This window comes from Meles meles, chromosome 15 (assembly GCF_922984935.1).
Source record: "Meles meles chromosome 15, mMelMel3.1 paternal haplotype, whole genome shotgun sequence".
In the NCBI taxonomy this organism is placed as follows: domain Eukaryota; kingdom Metazoa; phylum Chordata; class Mammalia; order Carnivora; family Mustelidae; genus Meles; species Meles meles.
This window is the reverse complement of record NC_060080.1, coordinates 38004065-38027303: the sequence shown is the minus strand read 5'-3', so window position 1 is coordinate 38027303 and position 23239 is coordinate 38004065. Positions and strand designations below refer to the sequence as shown.

Below are 23239 nucleotides of genomic sequence, written 5' to 3'. Positions count from 1 at the left end.
GAATAGCCTTATGGCACTGTACATATGTGAGTCTCCTGTGAGCTCTGACTTGCTCAAAAGCCAAAACTGACACAGTGCAGACAGCTTTCCATTCTCTGATGATTAGTGAGGGTGATGGTCATGGGACAAAGACACTAAGCAGTGCCTCGAAGTGAATAAGTGGCAGTAGGTGATGTGCAGACATACCAGGGTCTCCTCCGAGTGACATGACTGAGCTTCTGAGCAGCATAAGGTCAGAGGGAACCAGAGTGGATGCTCCAGGAAGGTCATCGTGGTCAGTACCTTCAAGATCTGTGGGGCCTAATTGTCCTCAGTGGGGAGGGAGGAAGAGGCTCTGGGAGGCTCTCCTGCCATTGTCCTGGCTCCTGTTTACCAAAAGGAGACCCACTGGTCTTGACAGATGCCTCCATGACCACTACCTCAAAGGCTCCACAGCCATTTCCACCTGACCCTGCCTTCAGATAGATGGTCCATCAATTCTCCTGCCAACCTAAGAGGCTGAACCTCCTTGGGAGGTTTGTGTTCAAGGCTCTTACACTGCAGGGTCCTTTAGTGTCTTACTCACAGAGTATGTATGGAGCATTTCAAGCTTCCATTCCAGTGATTATGGGGAAGAAACTGTCCCAAACCCATAATCACTGAAATGGGAGGGACCCCAGGGGTCCAGGTTGCAATTTCATGGAAAAGGAGTTGAGGAGGTTGCTCTGGTTGCTGCTGGAGTCACCTGTGGTTGTGTGTTCATTGCAGTGTGGAAGGGTGTCCCTCTCCTAGCTCAGCATGATGACATTTTCTCTTGAAGATGCAGAGATGCAAGCTGGGGACAGGGTTAGCAGAATGTGGACACTGGTTTCTAAATGAAGGAAGGAAGCCGAAAGTTTCACAACTGTTTTCTAACTGAAAATATCTTATAAAAACCCTAAAGGGAGTTGACTATTATCTAGTAAATATATAATGAATTCAATTTTTGAAATTTCTTTATAATAAAAGATCAACCATGTAGTTGTATACTATAAGGAGTTAAAGAAAGAAGAGCAAACTAAACCCAACATTAGTGGAGGGAGGAGATTACAGATATTAGAAAATATATTAATAAAATAAAATTCAAATATGGGGAAATATACTACAGTTTGGTTCTTTAAAAACAGTAAGATGGGGGAGACAAGATGGTAGGGAAGTAGGAGGAGGCGCCATTTCAACCTGTACCCTAAAGTGAGCTGATTACCTACCAAAGAACACTGATCACCCATGAAATCAACCTGAGATCAGAATTATACACATCTGGATCTCTACAGGGGCAGAAGACGCCAGCGGGCAGGTAAAGTGGAGTGGGAACGTCGGACTGATATCAGAAGATAAACAAAAGGGGGAGGGAGCCACCAGAGGCGAACAATTGGAAAGTACTACTCCAATACAAGAGTCCTCTGCATCTGGGGACCAGCATTAACTTGGAGTCTGGTTGAAAGCACTCAGAAAGAGCAAAGATCCTTGAAAGAAATTGTGGGAATCAGGGCGGTTAGGGACGGGGGCTTAAGTCCCCGGACCCAGGACAGCCTCCCCTGGCGCTGAGCCAGAAAGAGTGCAATGGAGAAACCAGGTCTTGGTCCCTGAGCCACCAGCGCGCCGGAGAACATGTGGGGTCCGGCTCCTGTGAGGGGCTGGGAGCCTCGCCAGATGGCAGAATGCCTCGCCGTGCTGTCAGAGCCTGAGACTTGCGCACCCCACACCCTTCCCAGGGAGAGTGCGCGCAGGTGCCAGCCTGGTGTTCTCGGACCCAGAAAGACCAGGCACTCCCAGCCCAGGCCAGCGGGAAAATCTCAGTGTTCGATCACTGCTTGGAACCTCTCTGGCGGTCTGGAGCTGCCCAGACAGCGGCCGCTGCCATTGCTTTAGGTACAAGCAGGAGATTCGGCATCCCCAGGGACTATGACTCAGAATCTGCTCTGCCAGCAGCTCTGCAGCACCCACAGGGGAGGAGACTGAGGCTTCTCTCTGAAAGGGAAGTCAGGGTGCAGTTTGCTTTCCTCTAAACCTCCAAAAACCCTCAAAAGCTGTCAAGGTGAGAGGGAAAAAAATAAAAAGAACAAACAAACATAAAAACTTCCAGAGAACAAAAGCCCAAAAAACCGGTACCGGTTTCCTCAGAGCCCACCCCCTTGAGGGGGGTGGGAGCACTTAACTCAGGGAACATCATTGACTGGAAACCAACATGGCAGACCCCTCCCCCAGAAAACCAGCCAGGAAAGAAAAAAAAAAGACAACAAGAGAACAGCCACCACTACTTCATAGATATAACTTTTTTTTTTCCATTTTATTTATTTTTTCAGCGTAACAGTATTCATTCTTTTTGCACAACACCCAGTGCTCCATGCAAAACGTGCCCTCCCCATTACCCACCACCTGTTCCCCCAACCTCCCACCCCTGACCCTTCAAAACCCTCAGGTTGTTTTTCAGAGTCCATAGTCTCTTATGGTTCGCCTCCCCTCCCCAATGTCCATAGCCCGCTCCCCCTCTCCCAATCCCACCTCCCCCCAGCAACCCCCAGTTTGTTTTGTGAGATTAAGAGTCATTTATGGTTTGTCTCCCTCCCAATCCCATCTTGTTTCATTTATTCTTCTCCTATCCCCCTACCCCCCCATGTTGCTTCTCCATGTCCTCATATCAGGGAGATCATATGATAGTTGTCTTTCTCCGATTGACTTATTTCACTAAGCATGATACACTCTAGTTCCATCCACGTCGTCGCAAATGGCAAGATTTCATTTCTTTTGATGGCTGCATAGTATTCCATTGTGTATATATACCACATCTTCTTGATCCATTCATCTGTTGATGGACATCTAGGTTCTTTCCATAGTCTGGCTATTGTAGACATTGCTGCTATAAACATTCGGGTACACGTGCCCCTTCGGATCACTATGTTTGTATCTTTAGGGTAAATACCCAGTAGTGCAATTGCTGGGTCATAGGGTAGTTCTATTTTCAACATTTTGAGGAACCTCCATGCTGTTTTCCAGAGTGGTTGCACCAGCTTGCATTCCCACCAACAGTGGAGGAGGGTTCCCCTTTCTCCACATCCTCTCCAGCATCTGTCATTTCCTGACTTGTGAATTTTAGCCATTCTGACTGGTGTGAGGTGATATCTCATTGTGGTTTTGATTTGTATTTCCCTGATGCCGAGTGACGTGGAGCACTTTTTCATGTGTCTGTTGGCCATCTGGATGTCTTCTTTGCAGAAATGTCTGTTCATGTCCTCTGCCCATTTCTTGATTGGATTGTTTGTTCTTTGGGTGTTGAGTTTGCTAAGTTCCTTATAGATTTTGGATACTAGCCCTTTATCTGATATGTCGTTTGCAAATATCTTCTCCCATTCTGTCAGCTGTCTTTTGGTTTTGTTAACTGTTTCCTTTGTACCCAAAACTATAAGATACCTAGGAATAAACCTAACCAAAGAGACTAAGAATTTATACACAGAAAATTATAAAGTACTCATGAAAGAAATTGAGGAAGACACAAAAAAATGGAAAAATGTTCCATGCTCCTGGATTGGAAGAATAAATATTGTGAAAATGTCTATGCTACCTAAAGCAATCTACACATTTAATGCAATCCCTATCAAAATACCATCCATTTTTTTCAAAGAAATGGAACAAATAATCCTAAAATTTATATGGAACCAGAAAAGACCTCGAATAGCCAAAGGAATATTGAAGAACAAAGCCAAAGTTGGTGGCATCACAATTCCGGACTTCAAGCTCTATTACAAAGCTGTCATCATCAAGACAGCATGGTACTGGCACAAAAACAGACACATAGATCAGTGGAACAGAATAGAGAGCCCAGAAATCGACCCTCAACTCTATGGCCAACTAATCTTCGACAAAGCAGGAAAGAATGTCCAATGGAAAAAAGACAGCCTCTTCAATAAATGGTGCTGGGAAAATTGGACAGCCACATGCAGAAAAATGAAATTGGACCACTTCCTTACACCACACACGAAAATAGACTCCAAATGGATGAAGGACCTCAATGTGAGAAAGGAATCCATCAAAATCCTTGAGGAGAATGCAGGCAGCAACCTCTTCGACCTCAGCCGCAGCAACATCTTCCTAGGAACAACGGCAAAGGCAAGGGAAGCAAGGGCAAAAATGAACTATTGGGATTTCATCAAGATCAAAAGCTTTTGCACAGCAATAGATATAACTTTTATTTTTAACTCATTCCCACTATTCTAGTTCATTTTTTATATAGATCATTTTTAACCTATTTACCATCACAGTGAATGTCCAGTACATCAAATTCCATAATAACCTTCTAACCTGAACTTTTTGATACATACACCCATGTTTTTCTTTTGCTTTTCTATTTTTTAATTTTTTTAAATTTTACTTTAGTTGAGTCTAGTTTATTCATTTTTTATTTTTATTTTCTAATATTCATATAGAGTTAAACTTCAAGGTAACCCCCTTTCCCCAATGAATACTACCCCTATAGGTAAACCAATTTTAATCTCCCTTCATCTTAGGAAAGTTGAGTCCTTTAACAAAGATATCAAGATACATCCAGGAAGAATCAAAATAACCTTCCTCACCCACACTGAGAATTTATAACCACTCTACCATCTTTTTCTTCCGCCAGTGTTTCTGTGTATTTGTGTTTATCCTGATAGTATATAAATCTTATACTTGGGGTTCTTTTTCATGAGGTTTTTCCTTTTTTTGCTTTTATATATATATTATTTTTTTCTTGTCAACTACTTTTATCAGTCTTTTTGTTTGTCTGTTTTTATTTGTATACTTCATAAATCTTACCTTGGGGCCCATTTGGACTGAGTCTTCTCTTTTATCTTCCTTTTTTTCCTGTCTCTCTCTCTCTCTCTCTCTCTCTCTCTTTTTTCCTTTTCTTTCTTTTTTCTCTCGTTTGGGTGGGGAATCCTGATTGCTCAGAAGCGTTCCAGGGTGCACCTTGACTGCACCACGGTAGATAAATCCAGCTACATCCGTTCAGCCATCTCTCACCAAAATGACTAGGAGGAGGAATGCCCAACAGAAGAAAAATACAATGGATGGGCCTTCTGCAATAGAGCTAAGTGCTATCGACATAGACAATATGTTGGAAAGGGAATTCAGGGTAACAATTACCCAGGCAATAGCTAGGTTGGAGAAAGCCAGGGATGACCAATTGGAATTGATTAGGGCAGAACTGAAAGACACCAGAGATGGTGTTCAAAATGCTCTCAATCAGTTCCAATCTAATCTAAATTCTCTAAAGGCTAGGGTAACTGAGACAGAAGATAGAATTAGTGATCTGGAGGACAAACAGATAGAGAGAAAGGATCAGGAGGAAGCCTGGAACAAACAGTTCAGAAGCCACGAAAACAGAATCAGGGAAATAAATTATTCCATGAAACGTTCCAACATCAGAATTATTGGAATCCCTGAAGGGGAGGAGAAAGAAAGAAGTCTAGAAGATATAGTGGAACAAGTTATCCATGAAAATTTTCCAAATCTCACGAATGGAACCAGCATTCATGTACTAGAGGAAGAACAGTTTCCCACCAAGATTATAGATTCTTGAAAGTCCTCGAGACACCTGATAGTTAGAATGAAGAATTATAATTGTAGGCAGACCCTCTTGAAAGCAGCCAGGACAAAGAAGCTCCTTACATACAGAGGAAAGTCCATCAGAATAACGTCAGACCTGTCCACAGAGACCTGGCAAGCCAGAAAGGGCTGGCAAGATATATTCAGAGTACTAAATGAGAAGAACATGCAGCCAAGAATACTTTATCCAGCAAGACTGACATTCAAAATGGATGGAGAGATAAAGAGTTTCCAAGACCGGCAAGGCTTAAAAGACTATGCAACCACCAAGCCGACACTGCAGGAAATATTAAGGGGGGGGTCCTATAAAAGAGAAAAAATCCTAAGAATATCATTGAACAGAAATATAGAGACAATCTACAGAAAGAAAGACTTCAAAGGTAACATGATATCAATAAAAACGTATTTATCGGGGAGGGCACGTTTTGCATGGAGCACTGGGTGTTGTGCAAAAAGAATGAATACTGTTACGCTGAAAAAATAAATAAAATGGAAAAAAAAAACGTATTTATCAATAATCACTCTCAATGTGAATGGCCTAAATGCGCCTCTAAAACGACACAGGGTTGCATATTGGGTAAAACGACAGGACTCATCCATATGTTGTCTACAAGAGACCCATTTTGAACCTAAGGATACACACAGACTGAAAGTAAAGGGATGGAGAAGCATCTTTCATGCCAATGGACCTCAAAAGAAGGCTGGGGAAGCGGTTCTCATATCAGATAAATTAGATCTTAAACTAAAGACTGTAATCAGAGATACAGAAGGACACTACATAATTCTTAAAGGGACTATCCACCAAGATGATCTAATGATTGTAAATATCTATGCCCCCAATATGGGAGCAGCCAATTACATAAGAAAACTATTAATCAAGATAAAGAGTCATATTGATATGAATACATTAATAGTAGGAGATCTTAACACGCCTCTCTCAGTAATAGACAGATCATTGAAGCAGAAAATCCATAAAGAAACAAGAGCATTGAATGACACATTGGACCAGATCAACCTCATAGATATATATAGAACATTCCACCCTAAAATAACAGAATACTCATTCTTCTCAAGTGCACATGGAACCTTCTCCAAAATAGACCACATACTGGGTCCCAAATCAGGACTCAACCAATACCAAAAGACTGACATTATTCCCTGCATATTCTCAGATCACAATGCTTTGAAACTGGAACTCAATCACAAGGAAAAGTTCAGAAGGAACTCAAACACCTGGAAGCTAAAGACCACCTTGCTTAGATGCTTGGATCAACCAGGTGATCAAAGAAGAACTAAAACAATTCATGGAAACCAATGAGAATGAAGACACTTCAGTCTAAAACTTATAGGACACCACACAGGCAGTCCTAAGGGGGAAATACATAACCATCCAAGCCTCCCTCAAGAAAACTGAAAAATCCAAAATACACCAGCTGTCTCTACACCTTAAAGAGCTGGAGAATCAGCAACAAATCAAACCAACTCCACACATAAGAAAGGAAATAATCAAGATTAGAGCAGATATCAGTGAGGTAGAAACCAGAGATACCAGTAGAACGTATCAATGAAACTAAGATGGTTTTTTTGAAAGAATCAATAAGATTGATAAACCATTGGCCACACTAATCCAAAAGAAAAGAGAGACAGACCAAATTAATAAAATTATGAATGAAAAGGGAGAGATCACAACTAACACCAAGAAAGTAGAAAAAATCATCAGAAATTATTAGCAACAGTTATATGCCAATAAGCTAAGCAACCTAGATGAAATGGAGGCATTCCTGGAAAACTATAAACTCCCAAATTTGAACCAGGAAGAAATTGACAACCTGAATAGACTGATATCTAGTAACGAGATTGAAGCAGTGATCAAAAACCTCCCAAAAAACAAGGGCCCAGGACCTGATGGATTCCCTGGGGAATTCTATCAAACTTTCCAAGAAGAAATAACACCTATTCTCCTGAAGCTGTTTCCAAAAAATTGAAGCAGAAGGAAAACTTCCAGACTCTTTTTATGAAGCCAGCATTCCCTGATCCTCAAACCAGGCAAAGACCATACCAAAAAGAATTTCAGACCCATATCACCAATAAATATGGATTCTAAGATTCTCAACAAGATCCTAGCAAACAGTATCCAACAGTACATTAAAAAGGTTATCCACCATGACCAGGTGGGATTCATCCCTGGTTTACAAGGATGGTTCAACATTCACAAATCAATCAATGTGATAGAAACAATCAATAAGAGAAGAGAGAAGAGTCACATGGGCCTATCAATTGATGCAGAAAAGCATTTGACAAAATCCAACATCCATTCTTGATTAAAACGCTTCAAAGTATAGGGACAGAGGGAACATTCTTGAATTTCACAAAATCCATGAAAGACCCAAAGCAAATATCATCCTTAATGAGAAAAAGCTTGCAGCCTTCCCGTTGAGATCAGGAACACGACAAGGATGCCCACTCTCACACTCTTGTTCAATATAGTACTAGAAGTCCTAGCAACAGCAATCAGACAACAAAGAGAAATAAAAGGTATCCAAATTGGCAATGAAGAAGTCAAACTCTCTCTCTTCGCAGATGACATGATTCTTTATATGGAAAACTCAAAAGACTCCACCCCCAAACTACTAGACCTCATACAGCAATTCAGTAAAGTGATAGGATACAAAGTCAATGTACAGAAATCAGTGGCTTTCTTATACACTAACAATGAAAATACAGAAAGGGAAATTAGAGAATTGATTCCATTTACTATAGCACCAAGAACCATAAGATACCTGGGAATAAACCTAAACAAAGAGGTAAAGGATCTGTACTCGAGGATCTACAGAATACTCATGAAAGAAATTGAAAAAGACACAAAAAGATGGAAGACCGTTCCATGCTCTTGGATCAGAAGAATAAACATTGTTAAACTGTCTATACTGCCTAGAGCAATCTATACTTTTAATGCCATTCCAATCAAAATTCTACCGGTATTTTTCAAAGAGCTGGAGCAAATAATCCTAAAATTTGTATGGAATCAGAAGAGACCCTGAATTGCTAAGGAAATGTTGAAAAACAAAAATAAAACTGGCGGCATCACATTACCTGATTTCAAGCTTTATTACAAAGCTGTGATCACCAAGACAGCATGGTACTGGCATAAAAACAGACACATAGACCAGTGGAACAGAGTAGAGAGCCAACATATGGACCCTCAATTCTATGGTCAAATAATCTTCGACAAAACAGTAAAAAATATCCAGTGGAAAAAAGACAGTCTCTTCAATAAATGGTGCTGGGAAAACTGGACAGCTATATGTAGGAGTATGAAACTCGACCATTCTCTTACACCATACACAAAGATAAACTCAAAATGGATAAAGGACCTCAATGTTTACAGGAATCCATCAGAATCTTGGAGGAGAGGTAGTAACCTCTTCGATATCAGCCACAGCAACTTCTTTCCAAGATGTCTCCAAAGGCCAAGGAAACAAAAGCAAAAATGAACTTTTGGGACTTTATCAAGATCAAAAGCTTCTGCACAGCAAAGGAAACAGTCAACAAAAGAAAGAGGCAACCCACAGAATGGGAGAAGATATTTGCAAATGACAGTACAGACAAAATGTTGATATCCAGGATCTATAAAGAACTCCTCAAACTCAACACACACAAAACAGATAATCATATCAAAAAATGGGCAGAAGATATGAACAGACACTTCTCCAATGAAGACATACAAATGGCTATCAGACACATGAAAAAATGTTCATCATCACTAGCCATCAGGGAGATTCAAATTAAAACCACATTGAGATATCACCTGACACCAGTTAGAATGGCCAAAATTAGCAAGACAGGAAATAACGTGTGTTGGAGAGGATGTGGAGAAAGGGGAACCCTCTTCCACTGTTGGTGGGAACGCAAGTTGGTGCAGCCACTTTGGAGGACGTGTGGAGATTCCTCAAGAAATTAAGAATAGAGCTTCCCTGTGACCCTGCAATTGCACTGCTGGGTATTTGCCCCAAAGATACAGATGTAGTGAAAAAAGGGCCATCTGAACCCCAATGTTTATAGCAGCAATGGCCACGGTCACCAATCTGTGGAAAGAACCAAGGTGCCTTTCAACGGACGAATGGATAAGGAAGATGTGGTCCATATACACGATGGAGTATTATGCCTCTTTCAGAAAGGATGAATACCCAACTTTTGTAGCAACATGGGCAGGACTGGAAGAGATTATGCTGAGCGAAATAAGTCAAGCAGAGAGAGTCAGTTATTATATGGTTTCACTTATTTGTGGAGCATAACAAATAACATGGAGGACATGGGGAGATAGAGAGGAGAAGGGAGTTGAGGGAAATTGGAAGGGGAGGTGAACCATGAGAGACTATGGACTCTGAAAATCAACCTGAGGGTCTTGAAGGGGCGGGGGGGGTGGGAGGTAGGGGAACAAGGTGGTGGGTATTAGGGTGGGCACGTATTGCATGGAGCACTGGGTGTGGTGCAAAAACAATGAATACTGTTATGCTGAAAAGAAATAAAAAAAAAAAAACAATAAGATGGGGGTGCCTGGGTGACTCAGTGGGATAAGCCTCTGCCTTCAGCTCAGGTCATGATCTCAGGGTTCTGGGATCAAGCCTCACATCGGGCTCTCTGTTCGGCAGGGAGCCTGCTTCCTGCTCTCTCTCTCTCTGCCTGCTTCTCTGCCTACTTGTGATCTCTCTCTCTCTCTCTCTGTGAAATAAATAAATAAATAAAAATATTTTTAAAAAACCAATAAGAATGGCAAATATTTAGCTTGCTGAAGAAAAAAGAGGGAAGGCTCAAATTACTGAAATCAGATTTGAAAGTGCAGACATTACTACATTTTACAGAAATAAATGAACAGTAAGGGGATGTTATGAACCATTGTACATCCACACATTGAATTTTCCATAAGAAATTAATGAATTCCTAGAAATATACAAGCTGACAAGAACTGACAATGAAGAAATAGGAAAAAAGCAAAGGCCTATAACTGGCATGGAGAATGACTCAGTGATCAAATATGAAAATAGTCAAATACCAACAGAATTCCACTTTCATTTCCAGGAATGGCCTCTCTTCCCTGGCTTTCCTGCTGAGTTTGACCTCCAACCTTACACAAGGCAGGGAAGAGCAGATGCACTTTCATTCAGCTCCTCCCTCTGTCCTGACTGGTGGCTCAGAGGTCACCCATTCTCCATGACAGTCATGTCATGTCAAGGCTGTTTCAGCTGACACCCATAAAGGATGGTGCTGGGGTGCAGCCTTCATCATGGTCCAGAGCCTGCAAACTCAACCTAGTCCCCTCGGGTCTCCAATGTCTTCTTACACTGACTGAGAGAATCTGCTGTGCCTGCTCCTCAGACAAACAATACATGTGGGCAGCTGGGCCACAACAAGCAGGGAGTTTGTGTTTCGGGCTGAATCACTGTGAGGAACATGTGTACCTTGCATGCAGTAATAAACTCCCACATCATCAGCCTCCACCCTGCTGATTGTCAGGGTGAAATCTGTCCCTGACCCACTGCCACTGAACCTGCCCGGAACCCGAAGGAAACGGTAGGAAACCCCATAGATCAGAAGCTGTGGAGACTGGCCTGGCTTTTGCAAGTACCAATACAAATAAGTGTTTCCATCACTATATAGTAGGCTCTGACTGGCCCTGCAGGAGATGGAGGCTGGTTCTCCGGGGGTGACGGGCAGGAAGAGTGGGGTCTGTGCCATCACGGCCTCCCCACTGGACCCTAAAGTAAGAAGAGAGAAGTGCAAGGTTAAGTTCAAACATTGTGAGTAATTTCCATAATTTCCCTTTTGCTCTTTATTTCAGACTAAAAGGCCTTTTAAGAGATCTTGATTCAGAACTCAAAAACTTTCCAATTTCAAAAAAGAACTAGAGATTGGCGAGACATAGCAGGAGCTTAGAAGTCACCTAAGCCCTCCCCGTCTTCAGTGCCACATGGTCACCAGAGTACATACAGGTCCTTTTCCCTCAGGACTCTTCCTTTCCCACAGATCTAAATGTCACAAGCCCCATTCCAGTAGGAAGACATCTATCTCACATGGAAACAGAATTTATGTGGGAAAGAGCGGTGCCCTCAGGGTTCATCCTGCCCTCTCATTTTCTTCCTCCTTGGGCACCCTGTCCTTACCTGGGAACCAGAGCATGAGGAACCCCAAGAGCTGAGCAGGGAACCTCATTTTGGCAAGTTAAAGAGATGAGTCTTGGTAGGTCAAGACAAGTTGAGAGTTGATTTTTATCTCAGACTGGCAAGGGAGGGTCCTCCCTAGGGGACAACATGCAAATCCCCTGTGGGTGCAGCCAAATGGAAAGAGCCAGCTGGAGAGGCATATGACCTCTCATGTGAGCAGAGTGACATAAAAGGCTGTCTTTGATTGGAGCAAAACTAATAGAGATGCAATCTATGCTACCTAAGCGGTAGGAAGGACATATTTAAATGTTTCTTTCTGTTTCCCTGTTACATTTCTAGTTCTCCAACTTTTTCTAGGCCCATTTTACATTTCTATTTTAAAAGGTCAACCCTGAGTATCCACAGCAATCTTGAGAAAGAAGAACAAAGCTGAAGGTATCACAATCTTAGACTGCAAGCAATACTACAAAGCTATAGTAAAGAAAGCAGTATAGTATTGGCATGAAAATAGTAATAAAGTTCAATGAACAGAATAGAGAGCCCAGAAATAAACCTGTGCTTATATAGTGAATTAATCTATGACAATGGAGGCAAGAGTATACAATGGGGACATCTGTTCAATAAATGGTGTTGGGAAAACATGACAGCTCCATGCGAAGGAATGAAATTGGATCACTTTCTTACACCACAGGCCAAAATAAACTTAAAATGGATTGAAGACCTAATTGTAAGATTTGAAACCATAAAATTCCTTCAAGAAAACATAGGCAGTAATCTCTTTGCCATTAGCCTTAGTAACATTTTTCTAAATATATATTTTTAGACAAAGAAAATAAAAGCAAAAATAAAATATTGCGACTTCACCAAATGAAAACCTTTTGCACAGCAGAGGGAGCCATCAACAAAACAAAAAGGCAACTTACTAAATGGGAGAGGATATTTGCAAATGATACGTCCAATAAGGTACTAATATCCAAAATATATAAAGTACTTTTACAACTCACCACCAAAAAACCCCAAATAATCTGATTAAAAATGAACAAAGAATCTGAATATACATTTTTCTAATGAAGATTGAGGTTGGCCAACAGACGCATAAAAAGAGCCTCAACATCACATCAGGGAAATGTAAATCAAAACCACAATGAGATATCCCCTTACACCTGACAGATTGGCTAGTATCAAAAAGAAAAGAATTAAGAGGTGTTGGTGGGGATGTGGAGAAAAAGGAACCCTGTTTTGGGGCTCTGTTGGGTGGGAATGTACATTGGTGAAGCCACTGTGGAAAACAGTATGGCATTTAAACAGTATGGAGTTTCCTCCAAAACCAGAAATTAAAATTCTCCGGAAATTAAAAATAGGAATACCATATAATCCAGTAATTCCACTACTTGCTATTTATCCAGAGACAATGAAAACACCAGTTTGAAAAGATAATATGCAACTATATGTTTATTGCGGTATTTTTTTACAATAGCTTAATATGGAAGCAACATAAGTGTCCATCAATAAATGAACAGATAAAGAAGAGGTGGTATGTACATACAATGAAATATTACTCAGTCATAAGGGACAATGAAATCTGCCATCTGTGACCGCATGGATGGACCTGGAGGATAGTGTGCAAAGTGAAATAAGTCAGACAGAGAAAGCCAAATGCCATATGATTTATTTTATGTCAAATCTAGGGAAAAAATGGTAAAATAACAAAATGTAGAACCCAGACTGACAAATACAGAGAACAAACTAAGGGCTGCCAGAGAGGAAGGAGGAGGGGAGACAGGAAAGATGAATGAGAGGTGAGGGAGGTATAAGCTTCCAGCAATGGAAAGAGTAAGTCACGGGGAAGAAAGTACAGCCCAGGCAATAGGGTCAATGGTATCACAGTAGTGTCCTCTGACGACATGGGAACTGCACTGCGGTGAGCAGAGTGTAATGTACAGGTTCTTGAATGACCGTGGTGTGCACCTGATGCTGATGTAACATTGCATGTCAACTAGACTTCAAAACATAAGTAAATAAAAGAAAATAAAGAGGAATCACAAAAAGTAAAGGAGAGAAAAGAAACTGACGCCATGGACTAGTGAAATAACAACTAGTACTCTTATGTAAATACTTTTTATTACATAGTTCAATTTATTTTGACATCATTTCACACTTAAAAGAAATTTCAAAATTATTAAGATTGTTTCCATCCACTCTCTCTCCAGCTTTCCCTAAGGTGAACAGCTTACATAACCTTACTATAATTATCTTAGCCAGGAAATTAACATTGATACAATGCCATTGATTAATTAATTAATAATCCTTCTTTGGTTTCACTAACTTTTCCACTAAAGCCCTTTTTATGTCCTATGATAAAATCCAAGAACCACACCGCATGTGGTTCCATGTCTCCTTACTTTCCTCCAATCTGTGATGATTATCTCTTTTTTGTGTGTTCATGACCTTGAAACCTTTGCAGTGTATTGGACAGTTCTTTTTGGTTTGTCCTGCTCATCAGGTTTGTGTGATGCTTTCTATTTGTTGGAATAAGATTTTCAGTTTTGCAAGAATATTGCAGAAGGAATATAGCCTCAGTGCATCATACCAGGAGTTATCTGTGCCAACATTTCTGATTACCTGGACAATAAATGAAGATGACTATTGAAAACCTTTTTGTAAAGAAGTCCTGGACGAACACATTCAAAGGAGCTATATTAAACATACTCCTTATTTGGCCATATGTTGAATTTATTGGTAAGAGCCTATTTCTGTTTTTCAGAAGAGTTTATTTTGTTTTTCAGATTTAGTTATATTTATACATGCAACCCAATAGACAATATTGAAGAAATAAATTACATTCACTCTTAAATGCCAAATGTTTCTCTGATGGTCAGTGACAACTTGGATGTTAATAGCTTGGAGAAAGGAAAAGAGGAATAGGATGGATGAAAACATGGAACTTATGAAAAGGTGATTTATTAAAATACCCACCAATGCATGACTGTTATTGTGTTATTCATATAAGTGAAAAGAGTTTTCTACCACCTAATGTGCTGCAGAAATAAAAAATAAAAAATCTAGTTACATAATTCACTGAGCTACTCCCTACTAGGGAGATAGAGATGCAAATTTCATGGTAGGATTGATGCCCTACCAGGATTTACAGAGTTAGGACACTGTTCTGACAATCTCCCCTGGAGACTATGTAACCATACCTCTACTGCACTTATTTCAATAAAGAGATGATTTTCCAACCTTTTATTTCTGATCTGATCAGTGAGATTGTGTCTTTTGATGATTTAGCAAGGTAGAAATGAGGGGAGGCTGCAGATGTTGTGTACGACAGGGAGGATGGCAGAACAGGGCCAATCAGACTTAATGGATATAGTGAGTCTGACTTGGGCTTTTGGGAAAAAATACTCTCCCTGGGGCCTAGCACTGCCTATAACACAGTGAACATGCAATGAGGCTGAGAGTTTGGCAGTGAGATCAGGGCAGAGTAGACCTGTGCTCATGATGCCAAAGAGAGCAGAGGTCATTCCTTCAGGGGTCAGCATTGCCTGATTCGAGGGTAATAGAGTCAGCATGGAACCACCTGTGAGCAGCCTCAGCCACACTGTCCTGAACACTGGTTATCTAAAGAGAACGTACAGATTCCTGGCATGGCCCAACTGTGGGGTCAGTTGGCCAGACCCATTTTGGGGGTGAATAACATGAGTCTCCCTTCTCATTCTGAGGGTTCCCACATGTCATGGAGGATCAATATTAAAAGAGAAAAAGTCACAAAGTGATTTTTGATTAGGTCTTGAGAGATGTCCCTTCTGCCCAGTTTTCCATGCTGGATGCAGCTACTGGTATAAATCTAATGAAAGCCCCTGTTTCATCCGTCACCCTGTTGGTCACTGAGAGGCTGTGTGCACAGTTCTGAAGTGTGGGGAAACCAGTTGATACCAGTTCTCTCTCTGACACCAGTGGTGACTGCGGATGTGAGCAAGTGTGAGTCTCATCAGTGGGTTCCCAAAGCCATGGCCATGGGCCCGTGAGAGCCTGCAGGCTTCCCACTTTCTCAGACCTGGGTGAGGAGCACCTTGCATGGTATCCTGATGGCCTGTCAGTGACTACTCCACACTCTTTTCCGTTGCCAGAGGGACCTCTCACCACAAGTCTTTCTCATATGTGTTTCCTGTGTGGGTCCTTTCCCCAGAGTTACACTCTGCCCAGGACAGTATTTGATGGAGGGAACTTGTTTTCTGCTGAATCAAATGTGACATTTTGGAACCTTCACTAAGTGCTATTTTCCCTGTCGCCATGGAATCTGATGGAAACGTGGGCGGTAGGAGGAGATGTGACATTATCCCTGGGTGAAAAGGGGAATCTCTGAGATGTAATCATAAGTGGTAACATGAAATAATAAAACATTCTAACATCAGACTGGGCTCTTGGTGTTAAAGCCAGACACAGCCAGAGTCATCCAGGTATCCCCGTGGTACCCCTGCGCCCTCTTGTGGCCACGTGGGGGGGGGAGTAATTCTGAGGGGTTTTTTTCTGTTCTTGGACAGTATCATTTCTAGCATTAAGTGAAATTCTTTCTTGCACATTTTCAAAAATATATTAATTATGAGGTCTGTAAGAAATGATAATTGCTTTCCAGGTTCTGTTTCAGAGTGTGGCAACATGAGGTAGTGATGCATAGTTTTAAGTTCTGAATTGTGACTTCCCCATTATGTTTGGGATCCAAAGACCTCTGAGGCCACCCAAGATTTGGCTGCTCCACAGCTTAGGAAAGGAGTGACTGCAGAGTCATAAGAATCGATGTCCAGTGTCATTCAGTCTCTGTGCATATATTGCATTTCATTTTGCTCTCTCAGGTTTCTGTCTCGGGCTGACTCCAGACACTCCCGCTGGCTGTCCCACTCCACTGGGAAGTACTGCGAGCACAGAGAGATGGCTGCACAGGAAAACTGGTCTTCAAGTTCTCAGTGTGAGTGGATCTCACCTTCACTCCTTTCAGTGGTCTTAGTGGAACAGGGTGGTGACCGCCCCATGAATGTGGAGGGAGGGGACACCCTCTTCTGTGTCTTACACTGATCACATCTGGCAATATTAAGGAGGTTTAAATCAATATATGTTGAAATCACAACCTGTTTTCCCAAATCTGTGTTGAATAGAGTCTGAAGGCCAAGAGTAGCACCTTTCTCTGCTGCTTTGCTCCCAAGTTCCACAAAGGTGATGGGCCTGCCATGATTAGGGCTTTGTGGGTGTCCTCTGCATGTGTCCCTTCACCTCTCAGCTGGTCCCCAACCCCAGTGCTGTCCCAGTACTCCAGCTAGTCCAGCAGGTCTCCCAGTGTTTGGTCTGAAACTGAATGAGTGCTCTGCTCAACCTGTAATGAAGGACCTTACAGCTTATGAAACTGTGATTCAGATAATTCAATGAAACCACTGTTTTAAAATTTCTTTTTATTATGATACACTAGTCTCCATACAGTACTTCATTAGTTTTCAATGTAGCGTTCTGTGATTTATTGCGTATAACACCCAAGTGCTCATTGCAATATGTGCCCTCTCTAATTCCCATCACAGGTTAACCCACTCTCTTCCCCTCTAAAAACCTCAGATTTTTTCCCAGAGTCCATAGTCTCTCTTAGTTCATCTCTTCCTCCAATTTTCCCACTTCATTATCCCTTCTTTCTCCTAATGTCTTCCATGCTATTCCTCATGTCCTACATATGATTGAAACCATATGATAATTGTCTTTCTCTGCTTGGCTTACTTCAATTAACATAATCCCCCCCATCCAAGTCAATGTAAATGATGGGTATTCATCCTTTCTGATGGCTGAATAAATTTCCACTGTAAATTATGAACTGCATCTTCTATATCCATTCATCAATTGAAGGGCATCTCAGTTCTTTCCACAGTTGGGCTATCATGGATATTGCTGCCATGACCATTGGTGTACATGTGCCCCTTCTTTTCACTACATCTGTATCTTAGCAGTAGTATAATTGCTGGGTCATAGGGTAGCTCTATTTTTAACTTTTTGAGGAAATTCTATGACGTTTTCCAAAGTGGCTGTACCAACTTGCATTCCCACCAACAGTGTAAGACGGTTCCCCTTTCTCCACAACTTCTCCAACATTTGCTGTTTCTTGCCTTGAGGATTTTTGCCATTCTAACCATTGTAAAGTGGTATTCAATGTGGTTTTGATTTGAATTTCCCTGATGGCTAATTATGCTGAACATTTTTTTAAGTGTCTCTCAGCCATTTGTATATCTTCTTTGGAGAAGACATGAATCTTCTATTCATGTCTTCTGCCCATTCATTGACTTGATTACTTGGGTTTTTTTTGGTTTTTTTTTTTTTGGTTTTTTTTTTTTTTTTTGGTGTTGAGTTTGAGAAATTCTTCATATATCTTGAATAGCAGCCCTTTATCTGCAGTGTCATTTGCAAAATATCTTCTCCCTTTTCATGGGCTGCCTCATTCTTTTGTCGACTATTCCCTTTGCTAAAAGAAACCACTTTCCCCTTTCTGCAGGAAGATTTTCCATTTGATTATTTATAGGAGATTACCACACACTTGAACAAAGACCTTTGGGAAATTGGCAAACATCCTGACTAGGTTCTCTCTGTTTCCTGAGTTTCTTTCTGAAAGAAGGAACAGAATTTCATTTTTGAACCTTTGTTGTAGATGCATTATGTGGTAAATCCAGACGGAAGTATTGTAGTAATTAATTTACTCTTCAGAGCAATCCTATGATTAAGATGAATAATGTTCTCCTGTATGGATGAGAAAATGGACACAGTTGTCTGAGGTCATACTGCTAGCTCCCAGGAGGGTTCAGAGTCAGAGTTTATACTCAGGCCTTCCAGCTCCAGAGCCCAAACTGCTATCCCCTGGATGCTGCTCTCATTTACCTTAGAGCGCCATTTGAAAGTGGAAAAAATGTAACCTGCTAGTAGGACTCATTTCCAGGTTCACGGATAGGAGTCCAGAGAAGATACAGCTCCTTGTGGCACCAGGGGACCTGCTGTTTCTTGTACCCTGGGCACAACTTGAGTGTTTTAGTTGTGCATATTGCAGCTACTGTTAGGTCGGCGGCCCTGGGAATGCAGGAAGAACAATAAAATGGCCGCTGGTCCATCATCTTCTAGGCTGCCCTCTCCCTTTACCCATGACTCTCCCGCAGGAAGGACGTATACCGAGGACACGTCACCATAAGTAAACTGATACCTATGCAGGAAACAGGAACATCAGGACTCCCCCCTACCCTCCAATCACCAAAAACCTTACCTTATATGGCTGTAAACCTATGCCCTGTCTTAACCCAAATAAAAGACCTACTCCACCCCCTCCCAGGTGCGACTTCCCGGACTCTCCTCTCCTGAGTCACAGAACCTTGCCTGAGGGAGCCTTTAATAAACCTTGCCTTGCGTCTATCACGCCTGGTGTCACGCATATCTCACCTATAAAACCTTACAGCCGCTGTTACAGAGGAGTCATCTGATGAGCTGGTTTGGGTGCAGAGCTTTGTCTAGAGCCAACATCTTCTAGCAGTCTCGGTCACTGCACGTTAAAACCAAAGGAGAGTTTTCTGACTTCCAAACCCAGATTTTAAAAATAAAGAAGCGAGTCCAGAAGAACGAGAGCACCTAAAATTGTATGCCATGTTCCAGAAGACATGAACAGATATTTCTCCATACAGATCCCAAGACACACAGGAAAGAGACTCCACATCATTCATCATCAGGGAAATACAAATCAAGACAATGATGAGATAACATCTCACATCTGTCAGGATGGCTAGTATCAGAACGACAAGGAATACCAAATGTTGGCGACGATGTGGAGAAAAGTGACCCTGTGCCCTCTTGGTAGGAGTGAAAATAGGTGCAGCCACTGTGGAAACAGTGCGGAAGTTCTTCAACAACCTAAACATGGAAGGACCATAGGATCCAGTAATTCTACTGCTGGGTGTTTACACGAAGAACACAAAAACACTAATTCAGGCCTAATTCAAAAGATACATGTGGCCCTGTGTGCATTGCTGCATTATTGGCAATAGCCAAGATGTGCAAGCCACCCAAGTGTTCAACCACAGAGGAATGGATGAAGATGTGCTATATGTACACCATGCAAGCATCCTCGGTCAGAAGAAAGAATGAGATCTTGTCATCTGTAGCTACAGGGATGGAGATAGAGAGTATTATCAGTGAAATAAGACAGAACCGAATACTACAGGATTTCACTTTTTGTGGAATCTAGAAAGAAAGCAAATCAATAAGCAAAGAAGCAGAAACACACTCATGACTCCAGGGAACCCACTGATGGTTGCTAGGGAGAGAGGTGTGAGGGGATGGGTGAAAGAGGTGAAGAGGGTCACGAGGTACAATGTTTCACTTATAAAATGAAAAGTCAGAGATATGAAAAGTACAGCGTAGGAAATATAATCAGTAATAATGGAATGACGCTGGCCCCAGGGACTACAATTATGTGGTCAGCATTGAATAATGTGTAGATTGTTGAGTGACTATGTTGTACTCCTGCAACATGTGACACCTTTCATGTCAACTATGCAAACAAGGAGAAAATGAATAGTATTCCTTGAGGATTCCACTGAGGACAGCTCAAGGCTGCCCAGAAGGACAGAGATATGTCATGTTCCAGATAAGTTAAGCTTTCCTGACCAGTGAGCCTCACCATCCAAGAGTTCAGAGTTTTGATGGGAGTACTGGTTGGGGCAAGGAGTCTACATTGGGAAGAAGGTCATGTAATAATAGACTCATGATTATGGCAACCATTAATCCTACCATATATGACATCACACAAGAGAGTCTGTTGGGGGATGAAATCCTGTACCTTCTGGAGACTCTCCTGCAAACCTGCTATGCATTTTGATATAGTGACCATGAGCACAAGAATAAATGGGTTTGGGGTAACTTGCAGGCTCAGTGAGGAGAGCATGTGACTCTTGATCTTGGGGTTGTAAATTTGATGGGTGTGGAGAAAAATTTTAAATATCTATCAAAATAAAAGAGGGAATGAGTTTTTAAACCAAGGACAGAAATTAAGAGCAGGGTCTCTAATCTCTACACATGGTGACCAGCTGGGGAAAACTTGAGGGACATGATGCAGCAGAACCACTTCCCTAACCAAGGGAGCCTGCCCACCTCAGGACTGTTACCTTAGAGACAGAGAAATCTTGTCCTATTCAGTCAACTCTATTTTGAAATTTTTGTATCACAGCCAATTTGATTGTGTTCTCATTCTCCTTGGTGTCCTCTCTCACTTTTATGACCTCATTTATGTCATTTATGACATCACTTTTTACTATTTTGTTTTGACTACATCATCTTTGAGATACAAACATCATGTAGGATTCCTTTATCTACCTCAGCACGCTGAGGGAGCTGGACTTTCTCTCCCATCTGACATCGAAGCAGAAATTCCAGATCACAAGGTTCCATCCATCATGTGGGAGCAAGACGACTGTGGCCCTGATGAACCTCGGGTCTTCCTACTTTACTGTGTTTGCTCCCAGTGCTTCCATAATCTCTCTCCATCTCATCATGCATTTATCAATATTCTACATAACATTTTGTTTTCTAATTTAACTTCATATAATTTGTTATCAGTGATCCGAAATTCATTGTCTACTTTATTAAGTGTCATAAACTCCAAGATTTGTGGGCTCCAGGCTGCTGGATTTGTAGATGCATTTTTCCACACACCGTCAAAGCTTCCAGAATTGAACCATTGCATTTAGTTGTCCTTGCCTGATATTCATTATCTTCGAAGAGATGATCATCTCTAATATACTTTATTTTCTCAAGTAGAACTAGGATCCAATTTCTCTCAATTTAATCACTTAACTTCCATCATATCTGTGATGATATAATGACATGACCAACTGTGAGGTCAGCGGTCATGTTGCTGCACTCTTGAATGGAATCTATTCCACGCATAAATTTTCTATAGATTTCTAAAACATTTATCACTCAGGGTCATTTTTGGTTAGTGATCACATCATGTGAAAATAATTCATTTATTTTTTGTTCAAAACCTTCTCTTACTGTACTAGAGAATCAGATTCGTTGTATCTACGGCAGTGTTTAACTTCAATATAGTTAACACCCTTACCATTTAGGAGGGAAGGAAAAATCCCATATACTCTGGCTTTTCCTGTGATGTAGAAAGGTAACTTTTGTCTCTATTATAACTGCTTGCTGTTTATTTTCAAAGCCCAATTTTGAAATTGCAAGAACCCCCTTTTCTGTGTTCACTTTTCTGTCCCAGATCCATGTCACCTATCTGGTTACTGGAGTGGTTACATTTATTCGAGACACACAGGCACAGCACTGAGGATTAGGGGAGCCCACAGAAACTCCTCCCTTCACCATAACCAGCTCCTCACAGGACAGGACCCCTTTAGTTGCCTGTGCCTTCTACCATGCCAGACTGGGAGGCTGTTGGGTCCTCAACACGTGGAGCCTGACGCCCAGCTGCGCACTGCTCCCCCCGGGCCTCCAGCTCCTTCCTCTCACACAAACTCAGAGAATATCCTGTGAGTTCCCCAGAGAAGCTGCTCACTGGGGCAGCTGGGACCCCAGGCAGGAGGTTTGTGTTTGGGCCTGAACCACTGTGAGAAGAGACTGTATACTTTGCCCACAGTAATAAACCCCCACATCGTCAGCTTCCATCCTGCTGATTGTCAGGGTGAAATCTGTCCCTGACCCGCTGCCACTGAACCTGTCTGGGACCCCAGAGAGACGGTTGGAAACCCAGTAGATCAGGCCCTGTGGAGACTGGCCTGGCTACTGCCGGAACCAACTCAAATAGGTTTTTCCATCACTGTGCTGGAGGCTCTGACTGGCCCTACAGGAGATGGAGGCTGGCTTTCCAGAGGTGACAGAGAGGGAGAGTGGAGTCTGTGTCATCACGATTTCCCCGCTGGATCCTAAAGTGAAAAGAGACAAGTGCCAAGTTACATACAAACATTTTTTTTTCCATTTTATTTATTTTTTCAGCGTAACAGTATTCATTCTTTTTGCACAACACCCAGTGCTCCATGCAGAACATGCCCTCCCCATTACCCACCACCTGTTCCCCCAACCTCCCACCCTTGACCCTTCAAAACCCTCAGGTTGCCCCAACCTCCTACCCCTGACCCTTCAAAACCCTCAGGTTGTTTTTCAGAGTCCATAGTCTCTTATGGTTCGCCTCCCCTCCCCAATGTCCATAGCCCGCTCCCCCTCTCCCAATCCCACCTCCCCCCAGCAACCCCCAGTTTGTTTTGTGAGATTAAGAGTCATTTATGGTTTGTCTCCCTCCCAATCTTGTTTCATTTATTCTTTTTTTTTCCATTTTATTTATTTTTTCAGTGTAACAGTATTCATTCTTTTTGCACAACACCCAGTGCTCCATGCAAAACGTGCCCTCCCCATTACCCACCACCTGTTCCCCCAACCTCCCACCCTTGACCCTTCAAAAC

The 23239-nt window shown here is 41.9% G+C and overlaps 1 long non-coding RNA gene across 1 annotated transcript; it reads right to left on the bottom strand.

The window, feature by feature from the left end:
* Positions 1 to 2687: 2687 nt before the first annotated feature.
* LOC123925807 lies at positions 2688 to 22667 on the bottom strand. The gene is made up of 5 exons (XR_006815081.1): positions 22386 to 22667; positions 16238 to 16246; positions 15146 to 15150; positions 6637 to 6644; positions 2688 to 2697 (listed from the first exon to the last, which is right to left on the bottom strand). It is a non-coding gene; the product is annotated as an uncharacterized LOC123925807 (long non-coding RNA).
* Positions 22668 to 23239: the final 572 nt, after the last annotated feature.